General features: G+C 42.8%; 1 pseudogene; it reads left to right on the top strand.

The window, feature by feature from the left end:
- Window positions 1-9616: 9616 nt before the first annotated feature.
- On the top strand, window positions 9617-10586 carry LOC105941511 (olfactory receptor 7A17-like; annotated as a pseudogene).
- Window positions 10587-14092: the final 3506 nt, after the last annotated feature.

The following is a 14092-nucleotide window of genomic DNA, read 5'->3' as shown; positions in this document are numbered from 1 at the left end:
GTCACTTGGGGAGTGAATCATCGGATGGAAGATCTTCCTCTTTGTCTCTTCTCCTCTATATATATCCGCCTTTCCAATAAAAATAATAAATCTTAAAAAACAAAGAATGAGGTGTATGCGCCACCACTTGCTAATGGAGGTATGCTGGGAGTCTAAACTGCACTCGGCATTGATTAAAGGTGTGTTTGGTGCAGAGTTAGTGGTCTGTAAGAGATCAAAGCGTGCTGTGTTATGGAGGCAAAGTAGTCACATTAGGGGTCTGGCGAATGGCGGCTCACATGGAGAATTTGTATTTGGGACATTTGTAGGGTTACTATCATGGGTGTGATAGCTGACTGCTTTTTGCCAACTGCTACTTTGAGGAAACAGTCCACATGTGCACCACCTCTCTCAATATTAGATATACAGGTGGGCAGTGCTGGGTGAAGTATTGATCTATGCTGATGATTATAGGCTGTGTCAGTGTCCTGGGTTAGCATCTCCCTTGCACGGTCGATCCAGGTTCTAGGGAGGTAGCAGATGACAGCTGAAGGACATGGCTTCTGGTCCCAGCAAGCCCTATCCTGGTTGGTTCAGGCATCTAAGGATTTCAACCATTTTCTTTCTTATTTTCTTATTTTTTTATTGTTAATTGTTTTGCATTATGTGACAGTTTCATAGGCTCTGGGAATCCCCCCCTCCCTCCCCCTCCCTCCCCCTCCCCTCCCCCCGGTGGATTCCTCCACCTTGATGTAGTATTACAGTTCAAATTCAATCAAGATTCTTTCATTGCAAACATATACCAAGCATAGAGTCCAGCTACTTATTGTCCAGATGGGTTGAACAGTTTCTTGGGGAGACCTTTTCTGGTCTGAAGTTTGAGCTGGCAGAATATCATCCCAGTCAATTAAGAGTCCCAATATAACATCAACAGCAATTTGCAATGTTATGGAATTGACATGGTTTTGAGTAACCAGTGTATTAAAAAGAAAAAAAAAAAAAAAAAGGAAAACAAGTCCTAGCCACAACCTATGATTAGCTCATTGACATTTCAATTTTAGTTCATATACAGGACCGGCTGCTCTATACCTTAAAATGGCCATAAGGCACCATTCAGCTGTTTCGTGTCCATTTCATCTTAGTATTTAGCCATTTGTTGTGTTGAAGTAAAATTTTGCTGATCTTGGCAGATTTTAGGATAATCCAGACTGGCTTGTAACTCTAACAAGATATATGTCAACATTTTAGGTGCAGAACATTTTTTTGTTGTTGTTGTTGTTTTTTGGGGGGGTGTGCAGGAAAATCCTCAACACCATGGCGAGGAGTAACTAATCTTTGTGACCCACCCAGCGAGGCATGAGCCAATCCATGCCAGCTCTTTCCTGTCAGATTTCAAGTTCTACTTTCTGTTGTTTATTTATTTTAGGTTTTTTTTTTTTTTTTTTTTTTTTTTTTTTTAGTTTGTATGATTGTTTGTTTTCAATGCTGAGTAAGATTTCAGGATGTATATATGCAGGATGTATTTTTTTATCCAGTCAATATTAATTGAACAAACCAGCTGACTTCATATCTTTACTATTGTGAATTGATCTGTAATATACATGTGTATGCAATTAACATTCTTATCTGAGGATTTCATTTTATTTGAGTAAATTCGCAGGAGTAGAATGGCTGAGAAATATGATAAATCTATTTTGAGATCTGTTAGGTCTTCCTATATTGCTTTCTTTTTTAAAAATCATTTCTGGGCCCAGCAGCGTGGTGGCCTAGCGGCTAAAGTCCTCGTCTTGATCACACCGGGATCCCATGTGGCCGCCGGTTCTAGTCCCGGCAGCTCCACTTCCCATCCAGCTCCCTGCTTGTGGCCTGGGAAAGCAGTCGAGGACAGCCCAGAGCTTTGGGACCCTGCACCCTTGTGGTAGACCCAGAAGAGGTTCCTGGTTCCCGGCATCGGATCGGAGCGCACCGGCCCATTGTGGCTCACTTCGGGAGTGAATCATCGGACGGAGGATCTTCCTCTCTGTATATCTGACTGTAATAAAATAAATAAATCTTAAAAAAAAATAAAAAAATAAAAATCATTTCGTTTCATGATACAATTGCATAGGCTCTGGTATTCCCCCTAACCCTTCCCCAAGCCCCCCCATATTGATTTCCTCCATATTGTTACACCACCCATACTGTTTTCTATCATGTTTGCACTGGTTTCTTCATTTTTTCCTCTTCTGAGCATATTTGATTCACGTTTCTTTTCCCTAAAAGATATCATTACTGTTGTATCTTGAATACAACAACAGTTCTTTATTTCTTTGTATACATCGTGGTAACAACATTGCCTGACAAGGTAGTAGTTTAAGGGATGACCACAGCTGTTCTGTCCCCATGTTAGGACACAACTTATGTCTAGCACACATCCACAGGCTCACTCTGCTCTGTGGACCACAGCAGTAATGAAAGACTGCCTAGCATGTGAATTTTACAAGTGTAGTGGGAAGGGGACCACACAATGGCTCAAGGGCTAAGTCATCAATTTGCAAGCACTGGTATCTCATCGGGGCAATGGTTTAAATCCTAACTGTCCCAATTCCCATGGTTCCATATCAGCTCATCTCTAGCCTTTAAGGACAGTTGCAGCACAAACAAACAGATACAAGATTCATCTCTGTCTCTTCTTTCTGTAAATATGATCTGTGTTTCCAATAAAATTTTTAAAAAATCTTTTTTAAAGGTGCATTGGTGAACATGGGTCAGGAGGAAGAATATACTTGGAAGTATCACTACAGTGAGGTTCAAGAAATCTGCTATTTTACACAAATAAGAGTTTTTTTTTTAAGTATAGCCCATACACAAAAACCATTCTGCAAAATCAGTGCAATGGACCTAAAATAGTCTTTGGATCAGTCATGAACTGCAATATGTAAACTTTCAAAATTAAATGTTGAATTTTCAGTTCTTCATCCTCTGTGGAGTATTTAGTTTGAATGATGAGCAACCACTAACATGTGAAAAACATTAAATATATTTAATATTATTAAAATGTATTAAATATATTAATATTTTAATATATTTAATAATAGTTTTAGTAAACAATGAAACTTCCCATGGTGCCCTTCATCACTCCCTCACTCTCAAAATCCCTCCAACTTGGTTTTCTTACTCCACTGTGATAGTCACACTGAAAGTTGAGACTGGTGGTTCAGGTTGGAAGCTATTCCAGGAAAAAAATAATTCTTCAAATCTTTCTTGATTATGCAGAAGAGAATCACAATGATAACCTATGTTAATGCAGGTACAACCAAGAAGCATGCAAGTCCAGGTAGCCATGAGTGCTACCAAAACACACCAGATCCAATGCCAAACACAAGAAGCAGGGGACTCCTTGTCATGTCCTCCTTGCTGTTGGCATTGATCACTGTATCAGTAAGCAATTTCAGGGTAATGGGCCAGCAGAAAACCAACATTACCGGGGTAAGGAATGTCTGTCCAATAGGTGTATAAGACCAGACAGAGCTTTAGTTATGGCTCTGTGTGAGGACTACAGGTGGGATTTGAAAGTAGACACACTTAACACGACAGGAACCCTGTCTCCACCACACACCCATGATGGGTGATGCCAGGGATATATCAAGATTAGCTTCTCTATCCTAGATTTGGGGGGAAGTGTAGTAGGCCTGTGATACGGTATTAGGAGATTTTGTTTTCAGAGGCAAAAGCACCCACAGGATATGAAATCATGAGATTGGATTTGCCTAATTTTTATGTTGGCATCTTGGGAATAAGAACACTGACAGGACTAAAGTTGCCTTGTTATGCAGAACAGCATCCCATGTGATAATGATGTGCCCATGGGCTGAAGTCCCAGGGGGAATCATGGCTGATGAGCATGAATAACGAGCCATGCACAGCTCTCCTGCCAGCAACTGCTGTCAGGAATCTTGGCTGTCTGGGATTTGGTTGTGTCCAGATCAGGGAGAGATTCTCATTCTCTTCCTGCTGCCTTGATTGAGGAAAGTGTTCACGTCTCCTTGTGGAAGCTCCCACAAATGTTTGTATTTCCACTTAAAGACCTGCCTCTTTGAGACCCCTCCAGGTAAGTCTGAAAGTCCAGCAGAAGCTACAGGAAAAGCTCAGACAATGACAGCCAAGACTATTCACCTGTGGCCACCTGAGAGTCACACTCTGCTAGACTTGGGCCAAGAGAGGGCAGGATGCAGGGAGGCCTGCTTGCCTGCATCAGCGTCTCAGTGAAGTGCTTGTGCCTGAGGATGAAAAGGCAAGTATTAACAGAACTCAGCAAGGCAAGCTCACTGTGGACAAGGAAGTAAATGTAACCAAAGCTTGTGGGAACAGGGAATGGGACAGGTCAAAGGGTAGAGGTGTTTCCAAGGACTTGTGCAATGAAGAGCTGTAGAAGCAGGGTGTTGGGTGTGGAGGGCTGTCCAGGGATATGGAAGCAGGTCATTTTTATCTGTGAGATGAGCCTAAGTGATTATGCTCTTAGGTTAATAAGAAAAATCCAGAACAAGACAAACCCTAGCTGCAGAAGCAGTTCCTGTGTCACATGCACTATAGCCTCTTCACTCGTGTGGGAATTTCCCACTCGTGTGGGAATTTCATACAACCAAAATAGCTAATGGGCAAAATCGGGTGCACTCATGAACTTCACCACACATTTCTCAGAGGTGTTCAAAAGTTTATGGAAAAAGCAATATTATGGAACAATGAGACTGTGGATTAAAAAATAACATGTGCTCTTAATTCCATTCTTCTCTGTGAATGATTGAGGACATTTTCATTTTCTTAGATCTGCAGCAGAAGATATTTATGGGTCGGTGAGACACTGCCTGAATTGCAGTTATCTGGGTATGTATGTTTCTGATTGGTGTTTGTGTTTCTGCTACTTGTTGGTGCTTCTGATCTAGTGATGACATCTATTTTTTTTTTATTAACAACAAGTTGGGATTTTAATTAGATGTATTTTACCACAAAGTGAAATAAAATGTAATCAATGTAATACACTTTTTTTAATTTTTAATTTTATTTTTATATATTTTTTATTAATTATTTTGCATTATGTGACAGTTTCATAGGCTCTGGGAATCTCCCCACCCCTCCCCATGCCCCTCCCCCCTGGTGGATTCCTCCACCTTGATGCAGTATTACAGTTCAAATTCAATCAAGTTTCTTTTCTTGCAAACGTATACCAAGCATAGAGTCCAGCTACTTATTGTCCAGATGGGTTGAACAGTTTCTTGGGGAGACCATTTCTGGTCCGAAGTTAGAGCTGGTAGAATATCATCCCAGTCAATTAAGAGTCCCAATATAACATCAACAGCAATTTGCAATATTATGGAATTGACATGGTTTTGAGTAACCAGTATGTTTAAAAAAAAAAAAAAAAAGCAAGTCCTAACCACAACCTATGATTAACTCATTGACATTTCAATTTTAGTTTATATACAGGACCGGCTGCTATATACCTTAAAATGGCTATAAGGTACCATTCAGCTGTCTCGTGTCTATTTCATTTTAGTATTTAGCCATTTCTTGTATTGAAGTATAATTTTGCTGATCTTGACAGATTTTAGGATAATCTAGACTGGCTTGTAACTCTAACAAGATATTTGTCGACATTTAAGGTGCAGAACATTTTTTTTCTTTTTTTTGGGGGGGTGTGTGCAGGAAAATCCTCAACACCATGGCGAGGAGTGACTAATCTTTGTGTCCCACCCAGCGAGGCATGAGCCAATCCACGCCAGCTCTTTCCTGATGATATCTATTTTGAAAAGTATGTCACTTAAACCTTCATTCTGAAGGCACCTGTTATCATTTGACTGAATATCATGTTTATATTTCATAAGCATGTTTGAATCCTACTATTCATTTATGATGTGAATCTATACTGTTAGACATTATTTCCTTTCACCATTTTATCTACTTTAAATCTTCAAAAAGTAGGAGAATAGGATTGAGCATGGGAGCAATGGTAGCATGTCACTGTGCTCATAAAACTGTGTATATGAAATGCATAAGATTCCATTTCTTTGTATAAAATGAAGCTCAAAGTTGTTAAAAAACTTAAAATTTAAAAAAGTTTTAAAAAATGAATTATAGGGCCCGGTGGCGTGGCCTAGCGGCTAAAGTCCTCGCCTTGAAAGCCCTGGGATCCCATATGGGCGCCGGTTCTAATCCCGGCAGCTCCACTTCCCATCCAGCTCCCTGCTTGTGGCCTGGGAAAGCAGTTGAGGATGGCCCAATGCATTGGGACACTGCACCCGCGTGGGAGACCTGGAAGAGGTTCCAGGTTCCCGGCTTCGGATCTGCGCGCACCGGCCCGTTGCGGTTCACTTGGGGAGTGAATCATCGGACGGAAGATCTTCCTCTCTGTCTCTCCTCCTCTGTGTATATCTGGCTGTAATAAAAATGAATAAATCTTAAAAAAAAATGAATTATAACTGCCCCCACTAGGAGGAAACCAAAAACTCAAAAAACCCACCTTCACTGCTGTGTAAAACACCCATCCCTTTCATAGTGTATTTTTTTTTAAGAATTACATTGCATTATGTGACACAGTTTCATAGGCTCTGGGATTCCCCCAACCCCTCCCCGTGCCCTCCCCCCATGGTGGGTCCCTCCAGCTTGTTGCAGTATTACAGTTCAAATTCAGTCAAGATTCTTTCATTGCAAGCATATAGCAAGCATAGAGTCCAGCATCTTATTGTCCAGATACATTCAACAATTTCTTGGGGAGTGTTTTAAAAAGACTCTCTCTGTCCAATGCACATAATCATGTACTTTCTATACAAATACATGAAAATAATCCTTTACACAGCATGAGTTCTTGTCAAAGTCAGGAGGGTTTATTCACTGGAAGATCTTATCTGTGTCTTTCTATATGCTCACCTACATTCATTTTCACTGTAACATCTTCTTTTCTACATTTTGAAACATGTTTTGCCTTTATTTGTTTAACAGAATGAGTGACAGGGAGAAAGTGAGTGCCTCCGTTCAGTCCAACAGCCAGGGTTTGGCCAGGCTGAAGCCAGGAGCCAGGAACTCCATCTGTATCTCCCATGTGGAGGACAGGGATCTAAGCACTGGGGTCAGCTTCTGCTGCCTTCCCAGGAGCCAGGAACTCCATGTGGGTCTCCGCTGTGCATGGCAAGGATGTATGGACTGGGGTCAGCTTCTGCTGCCTTCCCAGGGGCATCCCCAGAGCTGATCTGCAGCAGAACAACTGGGACTCAAACTGAAGCTCTGGTAAGGGATGCCAGCCTTGTCAAAGGCACTTAGCTTATCACAGACATAATATGTGAGGGGCGGACCCACACAGTTTCTCCAGTTAGAGAGACAACCGTGCTAGACCTTACGAAATATTTCAAACTTTGCTATCTAAATTGTGACACTATTTTTCTATGAAATCAATTTTGTCTTGAATACTCTCCCTTAAATCCTCATTTTATGTTTGTTGTTATGAACCCCACCTGATGTGAGATAATATCCTTGATGTAGAGAAAGAATATTATATATGCATAGAATATCTACATAGGAAGGGAATATTAAATATTTGAAAATTTGTTCAATCTCAAAGTATTTTTAAATTAATACTTTTAAAATAAATGAAGCTTGTAAGGAGTTTAAAATAAATAGTCATATTATTAAAAGACAATTATTGATGAAGACAATTATGACATTGAATCTGCTTCATGCCAGAATACTCCATGTCACATATTTTGTTATCAGATAGTCACTAACTGATTTATGAATGTGTGGTTATGTTTAGCTGTTGCTATGCAGTTCATGTCCAAGACTTTCTTTTGTTTAAATCATTTTTGGAGAATATTAATGATTTGATTTTTTTCTCCTGTTCTTGACACTTCCTTACTCGAATCTGTTTCTATGTTATGCACCCCTATACACTGGACCATGTCAGGATTGAAAGAGAAACAGAACAGGTAAGGTGGCTGCTCATTTGGCCCTTGCAACAGCAAAGGGAATACACTACATGATTTTTAAAAAAAGCCTGAAACATAATGTTTTGAGGGACACATCCAAAGGAGAATGTTATTTCATATAAAATCAATAGTTACTTTTGAAACAAATGTGTGTAAGAGTCTGTGTGTGTTGGAGAAAGATGAAAACTAGGACCAGAGAGTGCTCAATGGGTTTGTGAGACAAGAGACAAAAACCTCAAAATAACAGAATAAAATATCACATCCCTGAAAAAGACAATAAAGGGCTTCCCTCAGCAGCTCCTCACTAATGATGCGACTGGAACGGGTAGAGCGTACTGCTACATGAAGAAGACCATGGCATTCACTACATTCTCATTGGCTTGAAGGAGATGGTAGAAAAACAAGAGTAAGAGACAGTGTGAATTTCCACTAACTTCCTGATGCTCCCACATGCCTTGTGTTTACATGCATAGTAGTGTGTGTGTGTGTGTGTGTGTGTGTGTGTGTGTGTATGTGTGTGTGTGTATGTGCACATCTGTGGAGGTGGTTAGCAGTGACAGTAACAGAAAAAGTGTACCTAGGCTCAACACAGTCTCGTGCTGGCACTGGTTCAAGGTCATGATTACTGACTTTCTCATGCTGAAAAACCCAAACTGTGCTTTGAAAACTGACTGTTTCACAAGCTTGCTATTTCTCTCACTTGTGGGTAGCTGGCAGTGAGCCATGGATCCCACAGGGCTGTTCAATCCCCAACTATCGATACATGCTACCAAAGCTGTGTTCAGAAACTCATCTCTTATCAGTGTATTTTTGACTTCATCACACTTTTAGGTTAAGATGGGTATATTTTAAGTCAAGAGCACCTGTGTCCTCAAATATCACACACAATAGAGTAGCCAAAACACACAAGTGCAGGTGGAAATAAAGCAGCACCGTTTTTACTTCAAGGGGGGATAAATGTAGTGACATGGGACAGGACTCCCTGCACCTTGAAGTGTCAGGCGGATGAGCCTACTGCCTCCCTTAGTATTGTCTGACTCCTCTTTCTGCATGTCACTGTTGCTCATTCCTGTTGTCAGCATCCTCCACAGCGGCTTTGGCCATCTGAAACGAGCCCTCCACAGGAACATTGCATGGCCTGTGTCCCTTGCCAGACACATCATTTCCCAGATGAGGTTGTGCACCTACTAAATGTTCATTGAAATCTTGATCTTTGTCCAAATGCCACATTGTTGGCTGCACTATTATGCACCTGAGATATGAGTAGTACAACCCCATCTACCCCTCATGTGTTTTTAAAGCTTGTTGCCTTGTTTGCCAGCATACATGCATCAGCATGATGTGATGTGTTGCCTGATTTGTCTTTGCTTACATTTAGTCTTCAAGTCTTCACTGTTAGGGAGGTTTGTTTCTCAGGGCTGCTCACACTGTTGAAATGGTGCCTGCAGCATGCTGAGTGGTCAATATTCATTTTCAAGTGCATGAAGGAATCTCATTGTAGCTGCAGGGTGCACGGCCTCATGAGAAAGTGAGGCATATTGGAGAGGACTTCCTTACACTGAGACTTGGGAAATTCCGGAGGGATCCATACTGATATGAAAAATACAAATGATGGTGTTTCTGCAGGGTAACTATCATTCACTTCTGTCCTGTTTTCTATTCTTTGGAAGTCACGTTGGCCAATGGAACCAAGGAACCATACATGGCCTGTGGAATTCCTTCTCCTGGGATTCTCAGAGGACCCAGCAGTGCAACCTCTCATCTTTGGGCTCTTTCTCTCCATGTACCTGGTCACTGTCAGTGGGAACCTGCTCATCATCCTGGCCATCCTCTCAGACTCTCACCTCCACACACCCATGTATTTCTTCCTGGCCAACCTATCCTTGGTGGACATCGGCTTCACTACCACCACCGTCCCCAAGATACTGGTGAACATCCAGACACAGAGTCAAGCCATCAGCTATGCAGGCTGCCTCACACAGATGTTTTTCTTCATAATCTTTGGAGGGCTGGAAAATTTTTTTCTCACCGTGATGGCCTATGACAGGTTTGTGGCCATCTGTCACCCCCTGCAGTACACGATCATCATGAATCCCCAGCTCTGTGTGCAGCTCGTTTTATTGTGTTGGACCATCGGCGTCTTGCATGCTTTGTTACACAGCTTGTTGGTGCTGAGGCTGAGCTTCTGCACACACAAGGAAATCCCTCACTTTTTCTGTGAGTTGAATCAGGTGGTCCAAAGAGCCTGTTCTGACACCTTTCTCAATGACCTCATGATGGATTTTGCAGCAGTCCTGCTGTTCTGTGGTCCTTTGGCTGGGATCCTGTACTCCTACTACAAGATCACCTCCTCCGTCCGTGCCATCTCGTCAACTCAGGGCAAGTATAAAGCCTTTTCCACCTGTGCCTCTCACCTTTCTGTTGTCTCCCTATTTTATGGCACAGGGCATAGGTGTGTACCTCAGTGCCAGTGCTGCCCCAAGTTCAGCCTCAACTGCAGAAGCCTCAGTGATGTACACAGTGGTCACCCCTATGCTGAATCCCTTCATCTACAGCCTGAGGAATAACGATATCCAGAGAGCTGTGAAAATACCTCTAAGGCTTATCTTCCAAGGGCCAAGTGCAAGTCATACCCACGAATCAGATCTATAAACCTCAGAGCTTGCAGAAGTGCAAGTGAGATCTCCTCTTTCCCCTTCTTGTTTCCTGCAGTTTCACTCCATTTCCACAACTGTATATTTGTTGCTTCTCTTCTGAGGTATTCAGTTCTCTTGGATTTTCACACTTCTCTCCTTGACCATTTTCCACTTTCCCAAGGTCATTTTGAGCTTAACATCAAACCACCTTGATTTCCTTTCTGTGTCATAAAATGATATGTTGTACTTCTCCTATAGTATTAAACTTCATTCACCACATAGGGTGTTTCTGGTAGTCTACATAGCATGAGGGTAGTTCTATACATTCCTGGAGTAATGCAGTTAGAGATACAGTCAAGCATTCACAACCTGTGATGTGGCACAAAAAGTAAAGCCAGAGCCTGACATGAAGATTAAATCTTACTTGCAAGCCCCAGGGTCCATATGGGTTCCAGTTTGTGTTCCAGCTGATCCACTTCCAATCCTGCTCTGTGGTTACAGCCTTGGAAAGCAGCAGAGGATGGCCCAAATCCTTGAGATGCTGCACCAATGGAAGAGACTCAGAAGAATCCTCTGGCTCCTTGGTTTGGATTGGCTCAGCTCTGGCCATTGTGGTCATTTGGGGGAATCAACGAGAGTATAGAAGATTTATCTCCACATTGCTTCTTCTCTTTGTAAATCTGACCTGCCTTCCCAACTAAACTAAATAAATCTTTTTTAAAGAAAGGTCAAGCCCCTGCTGCATAATTCCAGAGTAGTGTTCAGAGTTCTTCTTTGAGTCTCGGTTATTCTCCTTCTCATTTGGTTCCCTACTAAAACGCATGGGAAAGCAACAGAGGATGGAACTACTCCACACATGGGAGTTCTGGATGCCATGTCAAGTCTCTAGGTTCATCTTGGAGAAGGCGCAGCCTTTGCAGCCATTGGGTAATAACCCAATTAATGGAAACATTCTATCTCTCTCTCTCTGCATGGAGTAAAAATAAACTTATTGCTTATTTCCCTGTTAACTCTCCTTTCTGTTACCTTCTCGGCACACTCACATGTCTTACAGCAGTCCATGACGCATCATTCGATTAGACCATGGTCATATGGAGCTCCGTCTCTCCAGTGTCTCCTTTGCAACCGGGCTCAGTGTTGTCAGGCATTCTTTGCTGACCAAATATGCATGTGGAATGTTGTGTGCAGTGGAGGTTGGATTTTCCCGATAGACTCCTTATGGCTTCAGAGTTAGGGTCTCCCCACAACAAAGCAACATTTTTCCTCATCCATGGAATTACTAGAGAATATTAATTCCTACTCACTTGGGTGGCTGAGGCCCAGCATGATAAGAAGCGCTCATCAACTGGGTCACTCCTTGGTGACTGCAGGTGCTGAGCCTATGCCACATGCTGATGCCGGGAGCTGAGATTTGAATCTGGGTCTCACATGTGAGTGACATGAAGCCTATAACCCCTCACTTGGTGTCTCCCAGGGTGTGCATTAGCAAGATGCTGGGATTAGGTGTGGGAGTGGAGCACATAGTCCAACCCAGGTTCTCTGAAATTTGAGAGAAGCATGGTCTAAAGTGTTATATCATATTTATTTGAAAGTGAGAGTTATGTAGAGGGAAGGAGAGAGGAGATAGAGAGAGAGAAAGAGAGAGAGAACCCTGTATCCTCTTGTTTATTCCCCCAAAAGGTTACAGTGATGGGAATTGAGCAAATCTGAAACTAGGAGCCAGGAGCTTCATCCAGGTCTCTCTCATGTGGGAGGCAATCACCTGAGCCCTTGAGTTTCCACTCTGTGCATTCCAGAGTACCCACAGCAGAGATGACAAATTCTAAGTGGAGGGTAGACATGAACCCAAGCATTCCAATGTGGTATTAAGACAAGACAAGGGGTGTCTTCCCTACTGTGACTCAGAGCACCTGATTCAGTGGAGGTATTTAACTAATGTGAGTAGCCTGCCAGTTGCCTGCAGAGGAAATGTGGTTTTGGCAGCATCTATCTACTCACAGAATTGCAGACACTTGGGATGTGTCAGTGGGCAGAATGATTTGGAGTTGAACTTTATATTATTCCAGGGCATCACTTTTCTGTTTTGATTTAAGCTTCTAGTGCATCCTACACATAGGACTCTTCCCATCACCTAAAGCAATAAAAGAAGAATCTCCTCTCTTTTTAAAATTTTCTATAAGCACTTCAACACAGGTGAGTCCAATGGCACATTTTCTACTGCATCCTCAGTATTTCACAAGAGCCAGGATAGCTGTAGGACAGGACAGACTAGGCTGGAGCAACTGTCAGTTCACATGAGAGCCAGGTCTGGGGCTGGGCTAGGTTGTGTTAGGATGGAGCACCCCTGCATGAGCCAGAATGTGTGCCAGCAAATTGAGCTAGCTGCAGTACCTACAAGTGAGAATCAGGATAGGGACAGGCATGTCAGTCTGGGTAGCACCACCACTAGCAAACACATTATCAATTGCTGGGAGAGAGCCTGGTAGGGGAACCTGGAGAATTTGCCTGTTGGGCTGCAGTTCCTGTGATGAGTGTGAGAGCTGTTCCTGGGAGCAGGCTTGACACAATTGGCATACATATGAGCTAGATTTGAGAGCAGCCTGACAGGGTTAGTCCACAGCAAACACTACTACAACTGATAGCCAGGAAAGGTGGAGTTCTGGCAATGTCTGGTGGGTTCTCGTCAGATGAGTTTGTTGTCCACCCTGTCATGGCTTCTCACCACCCCAAGTTCTCCATGTAAACCAGTGGGTGTTCTAGTCCCATAGTGGCAAGTTACTTCATAATCTATGCTGAAATCCAGGTCTTTTTTCACTGTGGTTGGTGTTGTGGCCCATCTTCACATGGCCCATCCTTTCCTGACACTCGTGGACAGCTACTGTGGTCTATCCCAGCCAGTTATTCTTCCTCACACCAGCTTTGACATGGACCAGCAGGCAGTGCGTGTTGCATTTTGTCCCAGACCAGGCCTCCTATGTGGGGAGGTGCCTTGGCCTGATCCAGACATGCCTTCTGATTTTCCTGTATAAACCATTCTATCTCACCTCTTTTCCTACAAGTGCAGTGGTTCATCTTTGGAAGACCCCGAAAGTCATTCCTTTCTGTCAAATTTGTCCTCATTCACTCCCACTCCAATGTGTTCCCCGACCCTTTCTCCAGGGAAGATTCAGTCCCTGTTTCCTGGGGACTATGGTGATGTGTCCCAGCTGAAAGTTCCCCACTTTCTCCACTTATCGTTATAAAAAGAAGAAAGGAAGATAAAAGAATAAGCAACTCTGCTGGCATAGTATGATAGTTAACACAGATTTGGTGTGACCATGCCCAGATTGCCCACCAGCTACCAGCTACTCTTCTCCCAGCACTGCAATAGTTGCCTAGGGACAAGGCAGCCTAGGCAATTATGCTCCATGTCTGGGGGGGTATGGCTTCTCCTCTTATCCCCTCACCCCCCAGAACAGAAAGGAGAAATAGAAAACCTGAAAATAAAGATCACATGCACTTTTCCCTAACCTTTGTCTTACC

This window comes from Ochotona princeps, chromosome 27 (genome assembly GCF_030435755.1).
Source record: "Ochotona princeps isolate mOchPri1 chromosome 27, mOchPri1.hap1, whole genome shotgun sequence".
Classification (NCBI taxonomy): domain Eukaryota; kingdom Metazoa; phylum Chordata; class Mammalia; order Lagomorpha; family Ochotonidae; genus Ochotona; species Ochotona princeps.
The sequence above is the reverse complement of the archived record's forward strand: the minus strand, read 5'-3'. Positions and strand labels throughout refer to the sequence as shown.